The sequence below is a fragment of the Chrysemys picta genome, chromosome 10 (genome assembly GCF_011386835.1).
Source record: "Chrysemys picta bellii isolate R12L10 chromosome 10, ASM1138683v2, whole genome shotgun sequence".
NCBI lineage: Eukaryota > Metazoa > Chordata > Testudines > Emydidae > Chrysemys > Chrysemys picta.
The window spans coordinates 34,038,485-34,063,644 of record NC_088800.1 but is presented as its reverse complement, the minus strand read 5'-3'; the positions used below and the strand labels follow the sequence as shown (position 1 = coordinate 34,063,644).

Genomic DNA, 25,160 nt, shown 5'->3' with positions numbered 1-25,160 from the left:
ATGCAATATGGAAATACCAAATATTGCATAAGCAGCATAGACATTTCCTCCTATCATACTGGGGTGAAATAAAAACCTAGACTTCAAAACCCTCCAGCACTTTTCCCCCACTGGGGCTGAGAGGGGGAGGTTCACATCCAAACAACCCCTGGATCCTCTATGGTTTTGGTTCCAGACTGGAAAGCACTTTTCTTTGGTTTCACTTTCTCTGAAGCCAACAATTTCACAAGAACTGCATCTCCCAGGGAAATGGCAGAAATTTCACAATAGCAGCTGATTTAATATTTTGGGTGGAAGCCACTCAAAACAACTCCTGAGATTTTGCCATCATCACATCTGACCCTACTCCTACCCCATTCTTGACCTTGTCTTGTGTCTGGAATCTAACCCACATCTGAACCCACATTCCTTTGCCTGCGCTCTCAAGAGACTCTTCCATGCTATTAGAGTTTGCCTCTAATTACAGTTGGGCAGCTCAGAACTCTACTCACCAATATCTTTGGATGGTCAGCAGGCTGTTTGCACCCACCACAAAACCCAACCTGAATTACTTCATAGTTGCGTTAGTCTTTAATGGTTGCAACCTGCAACTATTCTAATAATTTTCATAAGCAACAGCTCCATCATCATCCTCCACCACACTGAGAAGTGACCCATTGCCCATGATCACTGGAGCTGTAGCAGCCCAGAATTGCACCATTTCCCCAAGAGCCACAGAGTAACCAAGAGCCAACTGTTTCTTTGCCTTCCAACCCATGTCAATCCCTCTTTGTCCCAACCCATACATTAACATGTGTTCAAAAAACAAGCAAACAGAAATTCACAGGATGTTAGGTCAGTAAGGGTTGCAAAGGTGAATGCCTCTGTGGTCCTCTGCTCCTGCCACTCTGTCTCTTATCCCAGAGGAGCTGGGCAGAGTGTATGATGGCTCCATGAAAGCTGCCCTCCATCTGTCTCCTGCCCCTTTAGCCCTGGGCTCAGTTTACATAGATTGTCAAAACACAGATTGGCTGCATTCGTATGATTCAACAAAAGCTTGGTCTGTAGAGGTGCCGAGTGCTAGAGCTGGATGGAGCAGCTTTGGCTGAATCATATTCCATCAGAATGTGCAGTTCCGTTGAAATTGAAATGCTTTATAAAATTGGATCAGTTTTACCAGAAAAACAGGAACAAAATTTCCGATAATGCTGAAAAGTCACATGACAACATTTTCGGACCAAAACGTTTCAATTTTGTTTTGAAATAAAAAAAAAAAAGTTTATCATCCCTTAATACAATACAAAATTAAGAAAGTCACAATAGAAATGAAATGTTTCGATTATGTCAAAATGAAATGTTTTGATCAACACAAGGAATTTTGGGGGGAGTTTTCCTTCGTGGAGAATTTTGAAATTTTTGGTTTTCATTCCCATTTAGAACAAAGTCATTCCCATTTAGAAATCTGAGTGCCATTGTAGTGCACAGAAATCCACCAACATTTTCAGTTTTGGCATCATTTCCCCCACACCAAACTATTGAAGTGGAGAACATTTCAGAATGCAGCAAGCAAGGACTATACAGACTTTGCAATTTACCCCTCTTTGACTTAACTGCTGCAGGAACTATGAAAAGTTTGAAAGTTCCCTGTGGGTACATCTGCCTGTTTTACATATACACTAAGCAGATATAAATAGCTGTAGTAGCAACAGCTATTTCCAGAATGGATAGACCCATGCATGGTGATATTAATTTATGACAGCCAATGGGAAGAGAGGGAGACAGCATAATTAGCCCAAGTGAAATGTGAATCCCTCATCTGACTGAGTTGCACAGGAATCCTTCACGTAAGAAAGGCAGGACAATGTCTTGTAAGGAGAAGCTGCTTCTTACAGTGAGGTAAGATCAACAATTCTGTCTGGATTCCCAGAGCTCTTACATCACTGGCTCTTTAAATCTCAGTGAGCTGACGGAAAGGAAAATCCTAGTCATGCTTTGTTAACTATGGAAGTTTATGACTACTCCAGACAGTCTCCTCTTTTGAGTGCCATTTCAACAGTGATATCAAACACAAAACAAATACTCCCTTTGCTTTGATTTTCCCAATGCACTTATCCCAGAAGAAAAAGAAAAGTCCATGCTCCACATGTTTAATTTTTGCTTTTTTCTTTAAGTGCTGGTTGTACAACCACTCAGACGCAAACCCCAAAGGCTTGGTGTACAGGTTCAGGCACTGTAATACTGAGATGGCAGTCTTGGGAGAACAAGATCCTTCCTCAGATTTCCTCTATTTCCCATTTCCCTTCAGACCAGAAACCCCAAGAATAGCCACTATCATGTGATTAGAACAGGATTACTTGTTTCAGAGTAGCAGCCGTGTTAGTCTGTATCCGCAAAAAGAACAGGAGTACTTGTGGCACCTTGGAGACTAACAAATTTATTAGAGCATAAGCTTTCATGGGCTACAGCCCACTTCATCGGATGCATAGAATGGAACATATAGTGAGGAGATATATATACATACAGAGAACATGAAAAGGTAGGAGTTCCCCTACCAACTCTAAGAGGCTAATTAATTAACATGGCTCCTCCATGGCTGGGGCTCACCACCCCGCAAGCTGACACTCTGGCTCTCCGGTGCCTCTGGAAGGCGGCTCCTCCCTGCCGAGCCAGGGCACCGTTTTTTGGCGCCCCCAGGGTGGTTCTTAGGATTTATGGGGCCCTATGCAGTATTGTTAAACTGGTGCCCCTAGGCCCGATGGCAGCCTGAGCTTGCAGCCCGGCGGGGGTGCAGGGACAAGGCAGAAAGAACAACAAGATGCCTGGCCCACCTCACGGTGGTGGAGAGTCACAGTTCCCCGCAGAGACCCCTGTGCCCTCTCCCTCATGCAGAATGGACATGCAGAATGTACCTAATTAAAAGCACTAAACTTGGGAATAAAAAATGTCAGTCACAGGTTTTTTGATATGCCCTGAAGTTTGTCAGACATTTATTTGCAAAAACTTTGTAGTAAGGGCGAGTCAGCTGTCTTGCTGAATACAACATTAAATATTATGGAATACATGATGCAGCTCTTCTCTGTTTTACATTTTCTTAATCAGTATTTCTAAGCTGATTTTATATTTTAAATGTACTCTTAAGCCTTCATAAAGTAATCATTTCCAGATTACTACATATTTAACTCACTGAAACAGACATTATTTTAAATTAATCAGTCACAGAGGTTTAGTGTGTTCATAACAATGTTCATTGCTTTTAGAAAAAGGGAACACTAATTTACTGTGTGTGATCTCCATAACAATACACGTTTATGAAATTTCACCAACTTTAAAAAATATGTTTTCAAAGATTTTAGGCATAACAAAGGATTTTATATCTTACTAAGGTACTGATTTTGCTTAAAACTAGTTCATCAGATAGTCAGAAGTAAAGAAAGGGAAATTCTTTGTCCAGCTATCTGGAAGCAAAGGGCTGTTGCTTCCTTCAATGGGCGGGGAGGGGGTGAAGGGAGAAATGGATGGACAGAAAGGACAGGAAGACTTTGGAAGTAAGTTTTTTTTACTATAGTAATTAAAATGTGCATTTTAGATAAAGGTGGTCTTTTGAAGAATTTATTTAAAAAAAACATATGTCTGAAGATTCAAGCATTTAAGGCTGAAGATGATTGTGCATCTAAAAATTTATGAAAGGATTTTTTAGAGATGTGATTTTATAATCTTCACCAACTCACTAATGAAATATTTTTAAAGCAAATTTTAAACTAAGGTCCTGTAGACTGACATGTTCTGACTAAATATTACAGTCATGCACAACTGATTTTGTCAGTACATTCAGAAACTGACAGTAGATACCTGGGGGTTGGCAAATGCCTGTTAAATGTCTTCATTACCCCTTGAATGGCTCTTTAACAGTTTCAGTGTTGTGCTAATAGGTCTGGCAGGCTGGAGACTTTTTCTCTTTTAACTACTAGATCCCCTTCCCAGGAAGACTCGGAGCCTGCAGGAAGGGTCAGAACTGGGATAGGAAAACCAGTCGGGTGGACGCTAAGACCCAGTGGTGCCCCAAATTTTCAGGTGCCCTACCGAGCTGCCTATGCCTGAGGACGGCCCTGGGCGCCCCCAACCATTTGCTGCCCTAGGCATCTGCCTAGTTCACCTAGTGGTTGCACCAGCCCTGCTTCCACTCAGAACCTGGAAGTGCATGAAAGTGAAAAACACTGAAAGAGGAAGTTAACAGAATGTTTCCGACTCTCACAAAGGGTTTGAGGTTTTGGACAAAGGTTCTTATTTCAGTGTGTTCCTCATTCTTAGTATTATAGCAGTGCTTCGGTGTTCCCGCCAGGGATTCAGGCCCCATTGTGATAGGCACTGTACCAGAGTGTAGTAGAGACAGTTCCTGCCCCAAAGAGCTTACTGTCTTGGTTAGCCAAAAGGTGCAACAAGTGGAAGAAATAAAAACAGATGTGTGTGAAGGGGTGGACGGATGAGGCAATGGTAATAGGTGTATGTTTTTGAATAGACTAGCATGCGCTAGACAATGGCTCTCCTTCTACCTAGCTGTCAACAAGTGTTGCAGCAGAAATTAGTCTGAAGGAAGGTAAACCAAGAAGAAAGACAGTGCTGCCTGAGGTAGTCATACTGCTTACACATGTTGTGAGGGACATTCAGTTTAACCATTTCAACTTCAGAAGTCCAAGAAATGGAAATCCAGTTTAGTGTGGCTGTTGCTAATCTGTCAGGCCTGCATCTTCTGCTGTGCCCAGTCTCAGCCTGGTGTGTTGAGGTGGAAGGGGATGGTGATGGCATCAGGGAGCCAATGACATTTCCCTGATCCTGGGACCAGTTTGACACCAGCCCCAGGAGAATTTAAACTGCCTCAGCTGGCAGTGGCTCCCAAAGAGCATCAGTCAAGTGGGAATAGCAGATTGCAGTGGGCTCTAGCCACATCCCCTTCCCTTCCTACCTCTCCACCCTACACTCCCCCAGGCTCCAAAATGGGGTGGGGAAGACACAGGGCCAGCTATTCCAGCCCTATGACCACTGGGTATTCTTTGCAGAAGCAGCAAGTTTCCACCTGTGGAAGGAATCCAAACCAGTTCACGCATCCATGCTTACTAGTCTCCCAGATTCATTCAAGATGCCTTAATTTTTCCCTCCAGTCTTCAGACATTACTATGCTCCAGTCTTGAACACTGAAAAACTGTCTCCTTCCTATAGGTTTCTGTAGACTCCTGTCCACTCCACCAGAGTCTCAGCCCTGGGGAACAACAAATCGTGCAGTATAGATTTCCTCACCAACCCTGACAGGGAATGCTACTGCTGGTCTCTAGTACCACAGACTGTGCTTGTTCACATTTCCTTATTGGACACCTCTCCTGGGTTCACAATCTTCTCTAGAAAACAGCTGGAGTTCTCCTACAAGGCACTGTGAGAGAGCGCAAAACTGCAGGTGGTATTGCATAAAGTGGCTTCTTCAGTTCAGCTTTTTTGAGACTCCTGTGGGTTCTACCCATGTCTGTCCACCAGTTGTTTGATGACATCTAGTTATGAGGGTAGCACAGGTTCTCACCTGAAGCTCCTGAATAGGCAAAAAATGTGAGTGATACAAACAGTGACTTCTTGCCAAAGCAATTTGAACATGGTTCCTAGTCACTCTCCTGGCAGAGAAGCTGCTTTGGGACGATACTGGTTTGTTTCCTGTCTTGGAATTCTGCTTCAGTTTCCCCTGTTTATTAGTTGGGTTAGCTCGTCTGCTAAATTAAGTTTCACCTCAGCTAACAAGTGCCAAAACAAAAACGTCCAAATAAACAAACCCTGGCCCAGTCTTCAGTCATACCGAGACCAGCCTCTGTGGTGAAGTGGGTAATGAACCCCCATCCTGAGGATGAGAGGGAAAGCTGAAGGGGCACTTCCAGTCACCATGTACAAGAAGCTCCAACCTCAGGGCCCCTACAGGAAGTAGATTCCCATCTTAGGCTTCCAGCATGCACTGCTTCTCTGCCTAACGTCACTTTCCTTCTCTCATGCCCTGCATCCTCCAGATATTCTAATTCCTGGAAGAGTAGGTCTGCTGCATTATGGGGTTGCCTTTTTTGGAGAGGGAGAAGGCGAGTGGGGTGGGGGAACATAAGCCAACCTTAAAAATTAGTCTTCACCAAATGACCATATGAAGTTGTACAGTGGCCTCATTCCACAGAATAAGTTTGCTAGTCTTAAGAGTCATCAGTGACCGTTCTCACAATAACCTCAGTGGGCCAAAGTCAACCCTGTTCTAATACCATTATACTCAGACCAGGGATGAATTTGGCCCAACTTGCTAAAAGGTTCTGAGAGACCCTAGTGTGTCTGTAGAAATTTTTATATCACCTTGTACAAACCCTACTTCCTAGTACTAAATACTTCCAGAGCTTTTGCAAATGAACATTTTATCCAAAATATTCAACAATAATGCTAATAGGCTGTATGTAGCAACAAATTGCTTAGAATAAAGAGTGATGTTTTAATTTGATGTGCATAGTATCATCACAAAGAATAACTAATTAACCATCTGCAGAATAAATGCATACTATATATTATTGTTTAACTTCCTGAACTTCCCATGAGGCAACTATTTCTCCAGGCAGGGTGCAGACAGACCTACCAGCGGATAAAGTTTCTAGGAACAGAAGCTAAATAGCTAATATTTATTATGTTTCCTATGTCCTTCAAGCAAACCTAAACCAAAGGTCTCAGTACAGCCACATTTGTTCAGAAGAATCTCAGGATTGTTATACCATTCATGTTTTTTTTGTGTATGCTTCTCTCTTCTGATTTTATAACTCTTAGCATCAGTAAAAATAAACTAATCATGCATGTTCCATAGTTGCAGCTCAGAAATCTGTCCCTCAAAAGATCACTTATTAAAAGAAAAGATTAAAATAGAGTTAATGTCAGATTGCATTGCGTGCACAGTACATTGGAAAGCACATAAGTACCAGCTTTTAAGAAGTAAAATCTTGAGCAAAAACATAACAAAAATTTACTGATTCCTACCAGGATAAAACCAGATTATCTCCTACATTGTGCACTGTTCTGACCGTACGACAATAAAACTTACATACAGAGAAATCAGCATGACTACCTACATGTTCAAAAAGATAGCCTTAGGGCCAGTCTTAACATGTCAAATTTCTATCCCAGAACTTGGATTGTAAGGAAATCAGGATCTCATGAAGTCACTATCAGCAAAACCCCCCAGCTGGCTGGCAAGTAATTACATGACTTTGTAATTTAGATTTTACAACATCCTGGATATCTGTGGAAAGGTTGTCAAGGGAAATGCATCCCCATTGATCTGATCCTGAGTTTGTCACAGCAAACGTTGAAACAATGAGTTCCCTAAGAGCTTCTAAAGCTTTGTGCTCTTCCTAGCCCTGGGCAGACCAATTAGAACTGAACTTGGGAGTGTGGAAAATGATGGCACCTTGGGCACCAAGTTACTGAAGGAAGAAGCCATGAGCATGGGCAGAGGCATTTGGAGAAATCCGTGGGCCACTTTAAACATTTCCAAACCCATTTAGAGTTTTAAAGGTACACCCAAAATTGTAAAATGGACATTTTCAATCATATTTCACTTGAGCCACTAGCAAGCTCCAGCAAACCTTATAGAACATAAGCTCTTACTTAAATATCCCATGCTGCTTCCCTGCATTTCCTTTCCCATCATTGTTTTCATTCTACCTATTGTAGAGGGCAGTGTCTTGATGCTCTTTGTGCTGATAAGTAAGCTACACATTGTTCTTTCTGATGATTTATGCTGTAACAGCCTAAGGGGTCAGGAGTGATGCTTTGTTGCAATCCAGAGAGATATCATTGCAAAGAGGTATGGACAAAACTGAGATTTATCCAGAGAGCCCTTTACAATATCTCTTTGCTTACCTGACATCCTAAACCTTTTAGCTATCCTACAAACTCCCTTTACAAGGGGGAGACAGAGCAGAACAATGTGACTCTTCAGTAACATAAAATGATAGCAGGTGAGGTTCATCTGGCTGCAGATTTAGTTCTAAAACCAGTCTACTCTCTAAAGGGACTGTGAAAATGGGATTGTGAGTAGAGCTGGGCAAAAATTTTCAAACTAACACCTCTCCCCCTCCCTCCCCCCACCCCCCGAAAAATGCAGACTCAGGTTGACCGAAACATTTTGCGAATTCATTGAATCTGATTAAATGTTTCAGTCAAAAAAGGCCTCCCCACACCCACACAAAAAAATTCTGAACCCCGCCTCCAGAACATTTCACTTGGACATTTTCAAAATGTACTATTTTGATTTTTTCAATAGGAAACACCTTCTTGTTTCAAATTTTACTTCTATTTTGTTTAAAAAAAAAAAAAGATTAAAAACTTGAAAAACAAATGTTTCAGGTTGAACAGAATATTTAGTTTGACCCAAAACTATTTTTTTTTTCAAACTTTTCTGTTTGGGTCAACCTGAAATGAATTTTTGTTTCACGTTTTTGAGCTTGGCCACGAACCAAATAAGCTCTAATTGTGAGGCTCCAAGGTTACTGTCTCTCAGGGACTCACAGTTACCTGAGCTTAGTTTGCAAGAAGAATGGTTTTTTAGCTGCAAACTCAGGGAGGAAACCCCAAGGAAACATCCTTTTCTTCCACATCCAATATTGCTAACTAACAAAAGAAACAATCCAGAGAGAGGAGTTATAACTGTGTGTAAGCCAGTGTGCAGACTCACCCTCCTGGGAAGGAAAAAGGAAAGTCCCAACTACAAGTCACTTCCTATTCATTTCCTCAGGGCTTGCTTTATTTCCAAACACAAAATTCAAAACCAGACCAAATCAACTCAAGCTACTGAGTGACAGCCAGGTGGGAGGAGGCTGGACACACCCTTCCTCTGCTAGCTCTCTTTGTGCCAGCTCCCCCTTTCCTTTTCTCACCCTGCCTAGGTGTGATAGGCAGGCACAGCCACAGGTAACCCTTTACATACCAGAACACCTTTTTAAAACCTTGTCACAGTATGGTATAGAGATCATATATATGTCATATAGAGGCTGTCATCTGTAAAGGCCTAGGCTCAAATCCAGATCAGGTGCAATGAAATGATCATGATGGTCTCAATTTAGCCCCTAATAGTCTTCATCACATCACAGAACCACTCCCACCCCAAAACACAAGCAGCAAGCCCTGCTGCTGGAGATCAAGAATAGGAAAAGTAAAGGCGTTTACCAGGCAGGAATAGTGCAGAATGGAAATAATGTGTGGGGATCTTAAACAGCACCCAGTCGGCACTTTACCTGGTTCTTTAAAATAGCAAAAGCAAGTAGCTTAGTAACAGACAGAGCACATGGAAGGAAAAGATAGATCTCTTTGTAAGACACAGCCAGTTGAGATGGGCTGAAGGAATTGAATATATGGTTATACAAAATTCTAAGTCAGCCTAGTTTCAGATCTAGGTTCTGTTTTACCTGGAGCACCAAAGTTGGGAGGGGAGGAGCTCAGATAAAAACATCTAGTTTTGGCCCATTTCCAGCGACTGGTAAATGACAAACATGGCTGAATTTCTGATTGGCTGAAGACTACATACATGATTGTTGCAGAAAATTTGAACCTGTTTAAAAAAAAAATCTAGAAGAGAAAATGCTAAGGGGCTGGCTCAACTTTTTATAAATCAATGTCCAAGTATCAAATTAGGGACTCTAAAACCAAGCCTTAAATGTAGCAGAGAGTGAAATAACTTCTCCCCTAAAAGTATTTAAACAAGACAGGAGAAAGTAGTTTTGTGGGCCTTCTCTTGATCTGAGAAAGCCAATGGCAAAAACTGCATTGACCAGAGAAGGATGGAGGCCTGTAAGAATGGGTCTGATGTTGTATAAATTTGAATCCCTTAAACACAGCCAAGATTTAAAAAAAAAATCAAGAAAACAAAATTGACAGGATTAACAGCAACACAAAGGCAACATCTTTCCTTAGTTCTGGAAATGGGACACAGTGCATTATAGAAATTTAGCATGCCTTAGCTCAGCTACTTGGAGAGAGCATCCCCAAGGGAAATCTAATTTGTTGTGAAGAGAAACAAAAGACTTGGTACTGTATCTTCACTGAACATGTATTTGGAAACATTTCCTATACAGAGACTCAAGCAAAATGAGTGTTCTGGAACCAGCCTTGCACTTAATGCAGGCTTTTTTGTTTTTAGAAAGAATGTCATTTGGTCAAGATGAAGTTTTGAAAAGAAATCCACATAAAGTTAGGAAACACCTGAAAGCTAATCTACAAACCTTTTCCATAGTGAAGGATAGATCAAAGAGATTTTCCAGGGCAGGAAGTGTCTATGAGAGATCAGTGACATTCCATGAAAAAGCAGCAAGGATTGATTCAGTCTGCGTGAATCATAACAATAATACTTTGCATTTCTCACATGAATATCAAAGAGCACTTTAGAAATGTTGAATAATCAAGTCTGGGTATGATCAATGCAATTATGCATATTATAGACTGGTACTTCTAGGGCATTTAAGTGGATTGCCCAAAGTTGCACAGGAAGTCACTACCAAAGTTAGGAAGAAAACTCAGAGACCTGATTCCAAATCCTTTGTTATAACCACTAGACAACACTCCTTCTACTTAATTAACATCTTACATTAAATAATGCACTTGTAAGAAATCAAAGTCGCCCGAGGGAACAAGTGAAGAGGGGGAAAAACAATGTTTAATTACAACTGGAATGAAAGAATTAAGTTTGTCCTGTGACAGAGCACTGAAAAAAATCCCAATTACTCTAATAATTTAAACAGTAACAGAATCTTTGAAAGGACTACCACCCAACACCATTCTCCAATTTACAGATTATTCAACCCAGATCACATTGGGTTGCTTAACCCCAAAAAATTGAAGAACCAAGGCCTAAAAAGGTCCTGAAAGGAAATGAATGAATCCTTTCAGGAAATAAAATGTCAGGGTAATTACTTTTAATCTGTAAAAGGCCGAGCTATCTGAAAGGCAAGCGGGGAGATCATAGCCTCATAAGAGAGCATTTTCTACTGAGAGCAAAATCTGAGAGAGATATAAAGGTTATGGATACTAGTACTTTTGTTTGAGAGAAGCGCTGCAAATCAATTAAGATTTGGCATAGCGGGGCAAGTGCTCTCTCTCACTTAGTCCCTCATTTAGAAGCAGACTCAAGCATCCGAGAAGCACTCTCAGCAACACCGGGCAAGGCAGAACAAATCAAAATGGACAGATGTTGTGGTGGCAGGAATGGGCACCACCAATTCCCCTGTCCCTGTGTCGTGGCCCCCGCTGGGGCTAGGGCAAGTGCTGGGACCGCACTGCCCACCCAGCGCTCTTGGGCTGCAGCTGAGCTGCCAGTCTTCCCAGCGCACCGGGGCTGGGGGTGCTAGTCTGGGGCAGGGGCTGGTGGTCACAGTGGGGGGGCTCTGGGCTGCAGTGGGGGGGGGGCAGTGTGAAAGGGGCAGGGCTGGGGACTATCCTCCCCCAGGCAGTGGTTCATGTGCTGCCCATGGTGGCAGGAATACCTCTGCAGTGTGCCCAGCCCAGCCCTTCCTTCAGGGTATTTTGCCTGCCTCATCCCCAAATGAGAAGTAGCTAGCTGTGATTTCAGCAGCTGCAAGAGCAGGGAGCAGATTCTTTCAAAGATGCTAATCTGGAAATGGACAGCATAGCAAACTAAAAAGACAGGAAAGAGACTCAGGGGAAAGATTGGTTGGCTCCATCTTGGAGGAGTTGTGTCATGCAAAAGGATATCTTGTTACTGGTGTGTTAGACTCCATGATTCAGAGGTGATTATACTACAAGATACATGTAACGCTTCAACTGTAAAATGGCCACCTCTGTACCATGTTACCCCATCCAGCATTACACTAGCACATGGGCCTCAAAAGCAGCAGAACCAACACCCTTCCAGGGACTTTTAATTCCACTGTAAATTGCACAATCTCCTGTTGCACATCTTCTATCACGTACAGTATCACACTGCAGCTTCACTTCCCAGCCCTATCCCACTGGCTAATGGTATATGCTCTTGGGCATGATGAACAAAGTAAAATTGTTAAAGTAATATTGCCTCATTGTGTCCTTGTACTTCCCCATCTGTCTGTCTGTTTTCAGCTGTTTTTTCTTGTTTCATACTTAGATTGTAAAGTCTTTGGGGCAGGGGCTGTCTTTTCTGTTCCGTTTATACAGCATCTAGGGCAGTGGTCCCCAAACTTTTTATGTCATGCCCCCCTCCTCATGAGGCCTCGGGGCCAGGAGCAGGGGGCCAGGGGCCAAGGCAGGGGCCAGAACTGTGACAGGGGCTGCAGCCAAGGCCAGAGCCACAGCCAGGGGCCTCGCCTGGGGGTGAAGCTGGGGCTGGAGCGGAGCAGGGTAGTACTCCCTCCCTGCCCCCTGGGGGGACAGGCCTGGGCCCTGCTGCGCCCCTCAAATGTTCCTCCACACCCCGTGCCCCACAGTTTGGGGACCACTGATCTAAGGTAATGAGGTCCTAGTCCATGGCCCCCAATACAAATAGTCAATATCCTCAAACAAACAAAAAACATCCCACAAAGTTAATGGCTTTAGCAACAACTCAGGGCCCGACTAAACAAAAAGAACAGACTTGCCTCTGCAACTTCAGGTTTAATTTGCCAGACTCGTCATACTATGAATAATTGCATATGTCCTCACCAAAAGAAGATATACCTGTTATCCACTTGGTGATGGGCTTAGAATGAGGTTACGTCATAGAGGGTTAAAGGTTATGCTAATAGATACATGTTATGGGCTACCTGCATGCAGAAACAAGTAATTTAACAGTGGCACACCTTCAGAAAAGCCTGCTCTTGCTAGGAATCACTGATTAACTATGATGCAACTAGGATTTCCAGCTGTTTTAGTCCTAGTTTTATGGTCCCAAGAGGATTCATAACATGAATATATTATACAAATAAATAAATAAATAAAAATCCAGTGTTCTATATCAACTTGTTCCTGTTACTTTTGCAAGTCAAGATGGCTACAAATGACTCTTGTAACACCCTCAGGGTCCAGGAAGAAAGGGTCCTTCACAGCAGATGATCTCTCAAAGGGAGGCTTTCCAGGAGTATGGGAGTTAGCAATTACTCCCCATGTGGACATGCTAATTCCAGAATAAGATTTTTTTCTGTTTTAGTTTAGTCCACTTTGGAAGTGGTTTAAGCAAACATGGTATTTGGGTCCTGTGGAATGTAGCCATATTCTGCTTTATGGGATTTCACCCCAACACTTGACAGTTGAAATTAATTTCACGTTCCCACTGGACCTGAACTCACAGACCTTATCATCTGTAACCATGTCACCATTTGGAGTTGTTTGGCACAGTTTTGGTTTTTCATTTGTCCTCGATGAGCTCTGCAATGCACATGGTTTGGGTTTAGGTTGTAGTCTTTTAGATTGTATTTTAAAGTTCTCTTTGATGTGGAGTGTATTTTGCTTATTATATTTTAACAGCAACTTGTAATTTTAAGCAGCGTAATTGCTCTTTTGATTTGATCTGTTTCCTTTGTATTTTGAGCTGCACTTGGTCTAACTGAGCTACTGTGGTATGGACAGAGAAAACACAAGCCTGTGCCTGTTAGAAATTAAAGACACTATTGTGATAAGGGATGTATGCTTCCTTTCCTCACTCATGCTCTTTTTGCAAGTTACTTATAACTTGTATTTGGCCTATAAATTGGCTCAGGCCCTGACTCAACCGGGAGCCAGTCCAAGCCCAGTGGTTACATGCAGGGTAATTTTAGAAAGTTTGAATCCAGATGCATTTAACTTTGTCTTACTTTTTGACATATTAGGCAGTTGCAGGGGAATTCTAAGTTTCCCACTTTGGCATTAAATGAGACTAGTCTTGATTTTAGAGCCCTGGAGATGGCACGGTAAAGATGATCACACTAAGGAAACAGGACATCTGTTATTCCCCATCCAGTGGATAGCCTGTCCCCTGTTATTACTCCTCTTCCCTTGCCACCTGGGTTAGTGCCATTGCTGGCTGGGCCCCGCTCTTGCCAGCCTGGGTGGTTCCTCTCTGATAGTAATGCCTTCCTCCGGCTGGTCCATGATGCCACCCAGAGGCTACTGGCTGGGCCCCAGCCTCTGTGTCAAAGTGTTGCTGCTCTACCCAGGGGTTTGGGAGAATTGCTTCTCAGGGCCTGCAGCAATACCACCTGCTGTGGGTTATTGAAAGGAGCCACCGAACGTAAAACAAGGGTCTCACCTGTAGCTCCAAATTCCCACAACCACCCGTTGAAAAAAGTTAATGTTGTGGGGGTGGAGCTGGGGATGGAGAGGAGCTGAGTAGTACTCCCTCCCTGCCCCCTGGGGGGGGGGGGGGCAGGCCTGGGCCCTGCAGGCCCAGTTCAGTCAGAGAATTCAGTCTATTTCAGTTACTTTACATAAACGTGGTATGCACCAAGGATCCTAATTTAAAGAAAATAGGTACATCCCTAGAAGTAAATTGGCTATGGGTCCTTTCAATCCCTCTCTTCCTCTTCGGCAGCACTTTGGCGGCAGCTAAAGGGGAAGAGAGGGACCATAATGCTCTTCCTCTGAAAAATACTCCCACCCTAACAGTGATATTGAATACAACATTGCATGCAACATATTTCTTGATGCAGTTGTTGCATCTGTTTAGTGACAGCAGGGCCGGCTCCAGGCACCAGCGAAGGAAGCAGGTGCTTGGGGCGGCCAATAGAAAGGGGCGGGACATCCAGGTCTTTGGCGGCAATTCCCTCAGTCCCTCTCTTCCCTTTTAGCTGCCGCCAAAGTGCCACCGAAGAGGAAGAGAGGGATTGAAAGGACCCTCCGCAGAATTGCTGCCGAAGAATGAAGCGGCGCAATTGAGCTGCCGCCGAAGTGCCGCTGCGGCTAATCAGCTTTTTTTTTTTCCCCCTCGCCGCTTGGGGCAGCAAAAAAGCTGGAGCCGGCCCTGAGTGACAGAATATGTCCAGTGTTCCCAGTGCATCGCAACATGTGCTGTGGCACTGTCATACACTGTGGTGTTGGCACATGCTCGCATTAGAGAGAATAGGGACTTAGTTGTCATCTGATTTTTCCTCTTTCATCATGTGTGTACGTAAACAATTGCTGAACAAGGGAGTGAAAATGACCAAAAAGCAGTAGTATGAAGTGTACGTCACAGCCAGGGCGAGTTACATAAAACAATTATATGTAGTTTTTAAAGAGGAAAAAAATGAAGCAGAGTTATGCACAGGTCTAGATTCTCTGGACACAGAAAAAGTATCAATAGATGTCAGTTAGTGGGAGGTAGGAGTGAAGTATGAGATGGCTTTTCATTCAGGCCACAGGATCCTTGTTCTTTTAATTTGGTAATTTGTAAAGTAAGACATTTCCCCACACCCTCTCTCTCTGCACACCCTCAAAACAGTATCAAATCCCCAGCTTGTCTTCAGTAAGCTGACCTCAAACCGTTATGCTGCCTGATATGGTATTTTACAGTTCATGAAGAATGCAGTGAAGCATTGCACCTTCCCAGCTCTAGCCAGTGGTACTTTAAGTGATAGTGGGAAGAAGCCAGAGGCTGGTTAAGAAATGCTGGGTTTTGAAGGTTAAGCTACAGTCTGTTATGTTACCCCATACATAACAATGAAGGGAGAATTCAGTCCATCAGCTAATTTTTTCTCAGCATTTTGGTTTTTAAAATGAAAAATAAAGTGTAGTTTGAAATACGAAGACATGGTGGTCTAAGAATTTATTCAAGAGTTTGTGCAGAAATTAGAATGAAGTTTCATAGCCTAAGATCCTCAGGTATAAAAAGAGAGGCAAACTGGGTCTCAAAAGCATTTATACCATGACACCAGGAAATAGGTTTCTTCTCAAGGGGTTTATGGAGCATGAGAACTTCCTGCGCATTGAAACTCAGAGCAACAGTGAGATAAATGGAGCTATCCATTGGAGGAATTTCACTAGGAAACCTACTGCACAATCATTTCTGCTAAAATGCCTGATCATCAACTGATTGATACTCAGTTTTAAGAAGTTTCACCTCCAATGTACGATGACCATTAAGTTGGGAAAGTTCTATCTGTGCACAAAGTGTAATGTTGAGTCATCTGAGACTCTGAAAGCATAATTTTGGCCCAAACCCAAAACTTTGTAGATCACAGGTAGCTTTCGTAACTAAAAAATGAGCTTCCAGACTCTGAAATGTTCAAATGACCTTGTGCACAGTTAGAACAGTTCCAGCTTGACTTTCAGAGTACATCAGAGATAAAGACTACTTAAAACTAAATACCTGATCTATTGAAGACAGTGCTTTGTTGCCATAATATTGTTGTCCATCCTCGAATAGACTATAGCTATGAAAACTTCACCTTTGATTATCAAATGAAAAGCTCCTTTATGAACAAGATAGGAGGGAGTAGGAGGGAAGGGCGGTTAGCTCAATGTTTAACTTCCAGATCAAGGGACGTTTTGCCCTGCACATCTCTGCCAAAGGATGCATATGTGCAATCAGCAGTCAGAATTTCTTAAAACAAAGTGAGTCAGGGGAAGAAGGCTTATACCTCATTACAAAACCATTCACCTATCGCCCCCCCCCAACCCTTTTTTCCCTTCCTCAGACACTCATTCCTGCACATTGAAAAATCTCCTGTTCAGCTTCATAAAAGCTATTCCTTGCTTTTCAGCATCATGTCTGAGGCCACCTTACCAAAAAGTCTATGCAGGCTGGACACATTGTTTAAGATATGGCGCGCCTTAAAGCCTTTAGTTGCTTTGGAGGAGGAGAAAGTGCTTCAACTGCTTTTACCCTGGAAAATGTTACCCCCATGCAGGTCTAGAAAGGCTGTTCAAGGTGGGTCAAAGTGAGATGGTTCATATTCAGATCTAAGGGCACATCTACACTGGCAAAGTAACAGCACCAGCAGTTACAGCACCGCTCAGAGAGCGCAGAAGGAAAACCACTGTTGTGTGTTCACACTGACAGCTGCCTGTGCAATAGCGTGTTTATACTTGCAGCGCTATTCAGAGCAGTGCACTCTAGGCAGCTATCCCACAGAGCACCTCTTTCTCTTTTGCCGCTAAGACTTGTGGGAAGGCGGAGGGTCCCAATGACCCGTGATGCATTACTTCGCATCCCAGCAATCCCTGTGCTTCATTCCGCATTTGGCGCCATCTTTCAACTGTTTGTGTACTGAGCGCACTGCCTCTTTTGGGCTGCAGGAATGGATCCCGAACTGCAGACCAGTATGCTGCTCACTCTGACCAACACGTCACGAGTGGCAGTGCAGTTATTCCTTAAGCTACAAAGACAAGAGGAGTGCGACACTGATGTTACCACACATAGTAGCTATGACACGAGATTGCTTGTGGCATTCACAGAGGTGCTGACCACAATGGAACGTTGCTTTTGGGATTGGGAAACAAGCACTGAGTGGTGGGATCACATCGTGATGCACGTCTGGGATGAGGAGCAGTGACTGCAGAACTTTCGGATGAGGAAAGCCACTTTCATGGGACTATGTGCTGAGCTCGCCCCCATCCTGCGGCGCAAGGACACAAGAATGAGAGCTGCTCTGTCGCTGGAGAAGTGTGTAGCGATTGCACTGTGGAAGCTGGCTACTCCAGACTGCTACTGATCGGTCGCTAGCCAGTTCAGAGTGGGAAAGTCGACCACTGGCGTCGTGTTGATAGAAGTGTGCAGGGACATTAATTGCATCCTGCTCCGAAAGACCGTGACTCTGGGCAACGTACATTGTGGATGACTTTGCACAAATGGGCTTCCCTAACTGTGGAGGGGTGATAGATGGCACACACATTCCAATTCTGGCACCTGACCATCTAGCCACCAAGTACATTAATCGCAAGGGGTATTTCTCAATGGTTCTGCAGGCACTTGTGGATCACCATGGGCGTTTCACAGACATTAACGCAGGCTGGTCCGGAAAAGTGCACGATGCACAAATCTTTCGGAACACTGGCCTGTTCAAGAAGCTGCAAGCATGGACTTTCTTCCTGGACCAGAAGATCACCATAGGGGAAGTCAAAATGCCCATTGTGATCCTGGGAGAGCCTGCCTACCCCTTAATGCTGTGGCTTATGAAGCCAGACACAGGGCTCCTTGACAGCAACAAGGAGTGGTTCAACAACAGGCTGAGCAAGTGCAGAATGACTGTTGAGTGTGCATTTGGCTGTTCAAAAGCCCACTGGCGATGCTTGTATGGGAAGCTGGACATAGCCGATGACAAGATTTCTATGCTTATAACTGCATGCTATACGTTCCATAATATTTGTGAAGGGAAGGGTGAAAGCTTCACTCAGGTCTGGACTGCAGAGGCTCAGTGCCTGGAGGCTGAGTTTGAACAGCCAGAGACCAGGGCTAACGGAGGGGCACAGCGTGGGTGTCATAAATATAAAGGAAAGAGTAGCATAAAATCCCTCCTTGGCAGCTGTACTGAATCGCTTTACCTATAAGGGGTTAAGAAGCTCAAATAACCTGGTTGGCACCTGACCAGAAGGACGAATAAGGAAAGAAGATACTTTCAAATCTGGGTGTGGGAGGTTTTGTTTGTGCTCTTTGTTTGTTCCCTCTCCGGATGGAGAGAGAGACCAGGCAGGTACAACATCTCCTGAAAATCTACCTGAAATGATCCATCTCAGATTACAAAAATTGTAAGTAAGGCAAGGAAATGTGTTATGTTATCTTTTGGTTTAGCTTGTGAATGTTCCCTATGCTAAGAGGTAGTTTTATTCCTGTTTTTGTAACCATGAAGCTGAGTCCAGGGGGGAATCCTCTGTGTTTTAAATCTTTTTATTACCCTGTAAAGTTACCTTCCATCCTGATTTTGCAGGTGTGATTCTTTTACTTTCTTCTTTATAATAAAGTTCTTTTAAGAATCTGATTGATTTTAGTGTCCTACAGATAAAGGGTCTGGTCTATACTTACATTAAAGACAATTGGTTGGTATATTATTCTCAAGCCTCCCCAGGAAAGGGAGTGAAGGGACTTGGGGGGATATTTTGGGGGAATAGGGATTCCAAGTGACCCATCCCTAAATTTTTGTTTAAATCACTTGGTGGTGGCAGCAATACCGTCCAAGGACAAGGAAAGGAATTTGTGTCTTGGGAAAGTTTTTAACCTAAACTGGTAGAATATAAGCTTAGGGTTTTTTTCATGCAGGTCCCCACATCTGTACCCCAGAGTTCAGAGTGGGGAGGGAACCTTGACAGTGGGGCCATAAGGATCAGGGATGCCTTGAGTCAGCAATTTGAAGCTGAAAGCCACTAATATTTGTTGTTATGCTCGTGATTGCAAGGATTGTAATGCTAGGAGGTGATTTGTACACATGATGCAAGAAGGGGGCTTAATATAATTGTATGTTGCTTTGCAGGGCTCTTTATGCTTTCACTTAATAGAATAAAGGTTGCTTTCAAAACAACACAATTCTTTTATTAAAAGACAACAACCAGAGGAGAGAGTCAAACGAAAAAATTCATCGGAAGGGGGATGGGAGAGTCTCAAGAGGAGGAGGGGTCCCGGGATGCCTACAGATTTGTTTATGTCCAGGGCTCATACCCAACTTTCTCCTTTGGAGTTCAGTGCAGTGGGCGATGTACTTCAGCAGGGCCAAACTGCAGAGGGATGGGTGTTGAGTGCACTGGGTAGTGGGAGTCCACACTGCTGGACTGTGAGGGGGGAGGAGTGCAATGCTGCGGGTAGAGAGTGGAGTCAGGAGGTTGATGACAATGTGTTGGAGGTGTGTGTGTGGCACATGGGAAAGAGCTTTGTGACAGCGGCTGCAAGGGAGGGTGGGCATGGAGCTACTCAGTTTGAAGAACTAGTATTGCCTGGAGCGTGTCCACTTGGCGCTCCATAAAGTTTAACAGCTGCTCCATGGCTTCTTTCTGGTATGCCACATTCTCCTTTTGGTCCCTCTTCTCGCTGTCCCGCCACTCCTTCAATTCCTGTTTCTCGGCGGCGGAGTGCATCATAACCTCACAGAGAAAATCCTCCTTAGTTCTTCTTGGCTGCTTTCTAATTCTGCGCAGCTGTTCTGTCACTGATAACAAAGAGGGAGGCTGGGCTCCCAAGGTCATCTCTGTGAAGTTTAAATGCAACATTTTACAGAAGCAGTATTGTTTGCAACACAGACAACACTGAATCAGTGCTTTAAAACACAGCCAGTACACACACACACCTGTCACTAACTGGCTGACCCCAGGCAAGCACACATGAGCCACAAGACCCCCAAAATGGCGAGTAGCCACAGGGGCAGGGTAAATCACTTTTCCCGGACCCTGCTGTACACTGGGCACATGGCTCTTGGGGAGACCCAGCACTGTAGGTGGGGCCTGATAATCATTCCTGTCCCCACACTTTTCACAGGATGTGATCATTATGGAAGATATCTCGCTGCTGAGGGTGAGCAGGGAATCAAGGGAGTGTCTTCTCCAAGCCTACGTCTTCCGTCCTGGACTCTATGCGGCTTGCCTGTGTGCAGCAATGGTTCCCCTCCTCCCCCCCCCCCGATGGCACAGTGGCATGGGAAAGTTACCGTTAACGGGGCAAGAAACTAAGCAGCTCTGCCGAGGAACCTGTGGCAGCGGATTGCCCAGTATCTCCATGAGACTTTCCTGTATATCTCTGAGGGAGATTCCCATGAAGTGAGGGAGTCTATCAACAGCCTGTTCCGCCACTCAGACTGGGCATGCGGTGGGAGACAAGCCTGCTTTCTGCAACCCTTCTGCCCCCAACAACTCGCTTCAGCAATTCCCAAAATCAAATCCACTTACCAGGGACCTCCTCTCCTCTTTGCGCTTCACCAAGATCCAACTGCTGTGACTGGTGATGCTCTGTACCTCAAGGGAACAACCTACACCCCCATGTTCATCTTTATAAAATGCTTGTGTGGTATCCAATGCAAAGTCTGTCATGTTGGGTGTCTTCGGAAGGCTCATGATGCACTGAGCATGGTTGTTAGAGTGACGTTATAGTAATTGTTACAGTAATGTTATAATAAGGTTATAGGTTATAATTTCATGTATATAGTTCTGAGGCTGAAAATGTATCCTCATGGCTTAAAGCAAGCCCATGCAAAAACTCATGGGACAAACCCAGCCCAGCCTCACAGGAACAATGGACACTGGCTCATGCAGCAACAAAAGAATCAGTTAGACCCTCGAGGGAGTCATCTCCTTCCTTTGGCCAGTTTGAAACTGTGATGAGGTAATGCTCACCTGACTCTGAAGGTGGGTGGTAGTGGGGAAGCAAAGAGGAAAGAAAGGACTGTGATGGGGCAAGGCTAGATGGCTACAATAAAGTAGTGGGAGACAGATATAATAGCCACAGGCTAAACAAATCCCTGTGACCAGGATAAGCAAATGGCAGCTGCTCCAGGTCAATTAAGACACCTGGTGCCAATTAAGATCTTTCCAGAAGGCAGAGAAGACAGCTAGATTGATTGGGACACCTGAAGCCAATCAGGAGCTGGCTGAAACTAGTTAAAAGTCTCCCAGTCAGATGGGAGCGCATGTCAGGGGCTGTAGGAGGAAGCCACGCTGTGGGAGAAACAGAGCAGTACAAACCATATCAGGCACAAGGAAGGAGACCCTGAGGTAAGGGTGAAGTAGATATTGAGGAAGTGGGGGCTACTGTGGGGAAGTGGCCCAGGGAATTGTACACGTCCTCTTTCTAAAAGGTCAGCTACCATAGCTGATACTATTAGGGTCCCTGGGCTGGAGCCCGGCGTAGAGGGCGGGCCCGAGCTCCTCCTTTTTCTCCCCCCGAATTAATCACTGAGACTGGGAGACAACAGAGACTGTGCAAGGAAGAGTAGCTTCTCCTCACCTCCCTTGCTGGCTTATGATGAAAATGACTCATCATATAGCTGTGACCCTTGCCTCTAGAAAGAGAAGGGCTATGTGGAGGGTCACAGTGAGCCTCTGAGTCTAGCGAAATCCGCCAGGAAGCGTGGGACCCACAGAGACAAGGACAGAGCTTTGTCACAGGACATGATAAAAGGGAGAGACATTTTGCCATGCTCTCTCTCTTCCTCCTACATCTACAGACACCACCACCACCACCACCAAGTGACTGAAGAGCTGATCAAAGGGGAGAGCCTGGCTGAAGAGCAGCCAGCCTGTGGTGAGAAACATTTAAGTTTGTAAAGACATTGAAAGTGTTAAGATCAGCTTAGAATGTGCTTTGCTTTTATTTCATTTGACCAAATCTGACTTGTTATGCTTTGACTGATAATCGCTTAAATCTACCTTTATAGTTAATAAATCTGTTTGTTTATTCTACCTGAAGCAATGCGTTTGGTTTGAAGCATGTCAGAGACACCCCTTGGGAGATCAAGCCTGGTACAAATCAATTTCTTTGTTAAACTGACGAACTTATATAAGCTTGCAGCATCAGTGGGCATAACTGGACACTGCAAGATGGAGGTTCCTAGGGTTGTTTCTGGGACCGGAGATATTGGCTAGTGTCATTCAGTTGCAAGTAGCTGGGAGCAGCTTACATGTCAGAGGCTGTGTGTGAACAGCCCAGAAGTGGGGGTTCTCACAGCAGAGCAGGGTAGCAGGCTCCCAGAGTCAAGGATTGGCGTGATCTAGCAGATCACTGGTCCAGACAACACCAGGGGGGAACATCACACTGGCTAGGCTCCTCTGGGGTAGAAAAGAGCTCCTGGCTGCATGCATCTCTGGCTTCCGAGTCATCCTCTGCCTCTGGGTCTGCCCCCTGCACATCCTGATCCAAGATTTCCTCCTCCTGGCTTGGTCCACTCTCAACTGGCATGCGAGCCAATGAAGTATCCACAAGGGCCTTCACAGTGGAGGTGGGGTCGCCACCGAGTATCGCATCCAACTCTTTGTAGAACCGGCAGCTTGTGGGCACAGCACCTGAGCGGCAGTTTGCCTCCCAGGCCTCCTTCACTTTGAACCTGCACTGCAATGTGTCCCGGTCATGGCCCTTTTCTGTCATACATCGTTAAATCTGTCCATAGGTATCATAATTCCTACAGCTGGAGTGCAGCTAGGACAGGACAGCCTCCTTGCCCCCAAATCCTGATGAGGTCCAGCAGCTCGGCACTGATCCAAGCAGGGGATCACCTGGTGCGTGGAGCAGGCATGGCCATCTGGAAAGATGCGCTGAGACCACTGCACGCATCACCGAACAAACAGGAAGGGGACTTTCAAATTTGCAAAGGAATATATGGGGTGGGGATGACAGTTGGTCATCTGAGGGCAGGGCAGTAGAATTCAAACTGATGACCAGAGAGGTGAGAACAGGCATTGTGGGACAGCTCCTGGAGGCCAATCGTAGCACTGTAATCGCCATGGTGTCTACACTGGCACCATGGCACTGTAGCCCTGACACAGAAAGCTGTACGCCTCTCATTGTGGTGGGTTTTTTTAGAGTGCTGCAACTGCACAGTTTCTGTGCACTAAGTGGCTTGGCAGTGTGTACATCTCGGGAGTTACAGTGCAGAAACTTGCCAGTGTAGACAGGGCCTAAGTGTCTCAACATTTGCGATCCAGGGTTTTTGCTCAGGTCCATCTCTAATTACAGGGTTTTAGGACTATGGTTCATATTTAGTTGGGCGCCACTGGCCATTCATACTGGCGAAATCCTGTAGCTGAAGAAATCAAATCCTATCGAGCTTCAAGGACCTCCCAAAATAAATTCTGGGTAAGGAGCTGAGACCCAGTTTAGAAAGGCACTTAGTGCTGACTCAGAAATAGTTCTTCCTCTCTGTTACATTTCAAAGATAAGCTGAGACACACTAAGCAAGAAGGTACTGCACCATACAGTGCAAAACTGGAAGGGCCTGAGCATAGCTCAAGTTATATCAGTTGAGAAAGAATAAATTTAAGAGATAGATCTAGCAACATACTCTGCATAATGATCACCACATGCTCTCTGTACAACACACTCATTTATCTGCAGCATGGCCATCATCCCAAAGCACTGTGGAAACAAACTGATATACTGATAGGCGTTCTATAACACTGCATAACATTCAGAGGAAACAGGGAAGTAAAGAATAATGCTGTATTTAGCTGAAATTGTGGAGGAGTTTTTGTAGGGAGAATATAAATTACCCAAGTTGAAATTTGGCCACAAAGCTAAATTAATCCCCCTATATATTAATTCTATACTGTACGCTTATAGGGACCAATCCAATGCCCAACTGAGGTCAATAGCAGTGTTTCCAGTGATTTAAATTGGCTTTGGATTAGACCCATAGAGAACGTAACCCACGTGGATACATTTCTCTCCAATATTCTTAAACTTCCCAATGCACCTTGTATTATAAATTCCTGTATTATAACAGGAGAGGAGATTGAGCTGCAAAATTCAGATACAGTCCTTGAACCCTCAACGTTTGGAGGATGTTTGGATTTCAAGTTTTTGTTTGGGTCATAAGAGAGGTAAGGCAGCTGTAAAATATGGCTCCAGAAGAACATCTCCAATGCCAACTGGAATTCCGAGGGAACAAGGGATGGTGTTTGGACCTGGGCTTAATTTAGATGCAGCTCTCATTTCAGTACTGTTCCATTGCAAGTAATGTACCTTGAAGAATCAAACTGAGGGTAACACTTTTGATAAAATTACAGTGAAGTAAAACATTAAGATGACTAAGTATAGTTCAGCTGTGATATTTAGATAGTCAGAATGGGGACTCCCACCTGACTAATCTGCTAAGAGCACGCAGTCACTCAGAATCCAAATCAGACCCATTCATTGGCTTGGCATGATGTTCCTGCTGAAGTTGGTTTCTTTCTCTCTCTCACACACTCAGCTTTGTTTTATCTGATATATGACATTTGGTAAGTTGTCTCATATTTTAATTACCTGATTTCCTTATTGGAGAGAAGCATTAGATGAGCACAGATCCAAATTTAGCGCTTGCTTTCTCTATTGCAGAAGGGAAAGAACATGTTTTTTCACATGCAGCACACTATGGATACGTACAGATTGTAGTATGTGTGAGCAACCACTTTCCCCAACCTACTCCATAAACATAAGTCTGCACACCGTGCAAAGTCCAAATTTACCCTCCTCCCAGGAATTTGGCTTTAGTAACAAAGGAAAACAATAAGAAGAGAACAAAGGTTAGCTCAGATGTTCTCCCAGGCTTCTTTGCTCCTAGGTCTCCTCCTTTAGGACTACTCAGCCCACACCCGAGATCATC

The 25,160-nt window shown here is 44.3% G+C and overlaps 1 long non-coding RNA gene across 1 annotated transcript; it reads left to right on the top strand.

The window, feature by feature from the left end:
* The first annotated feature begins 1,737 nt into the window (after positions 1-1,737).
* LOC135973949 (uncharacterized) lies at positions 1,738-22,263 on the top strand. The gene is made up of 2 exons (XR_010591067.1): positions 1,738-1,875; positions 20,348-22,263. It is a non-coding gene; the product is annotated as an uncharacterized LOC135973949 (long non-coding RNA).
* Positions 22,264-25,160: the final 2,897 nt, after the last annotated feature.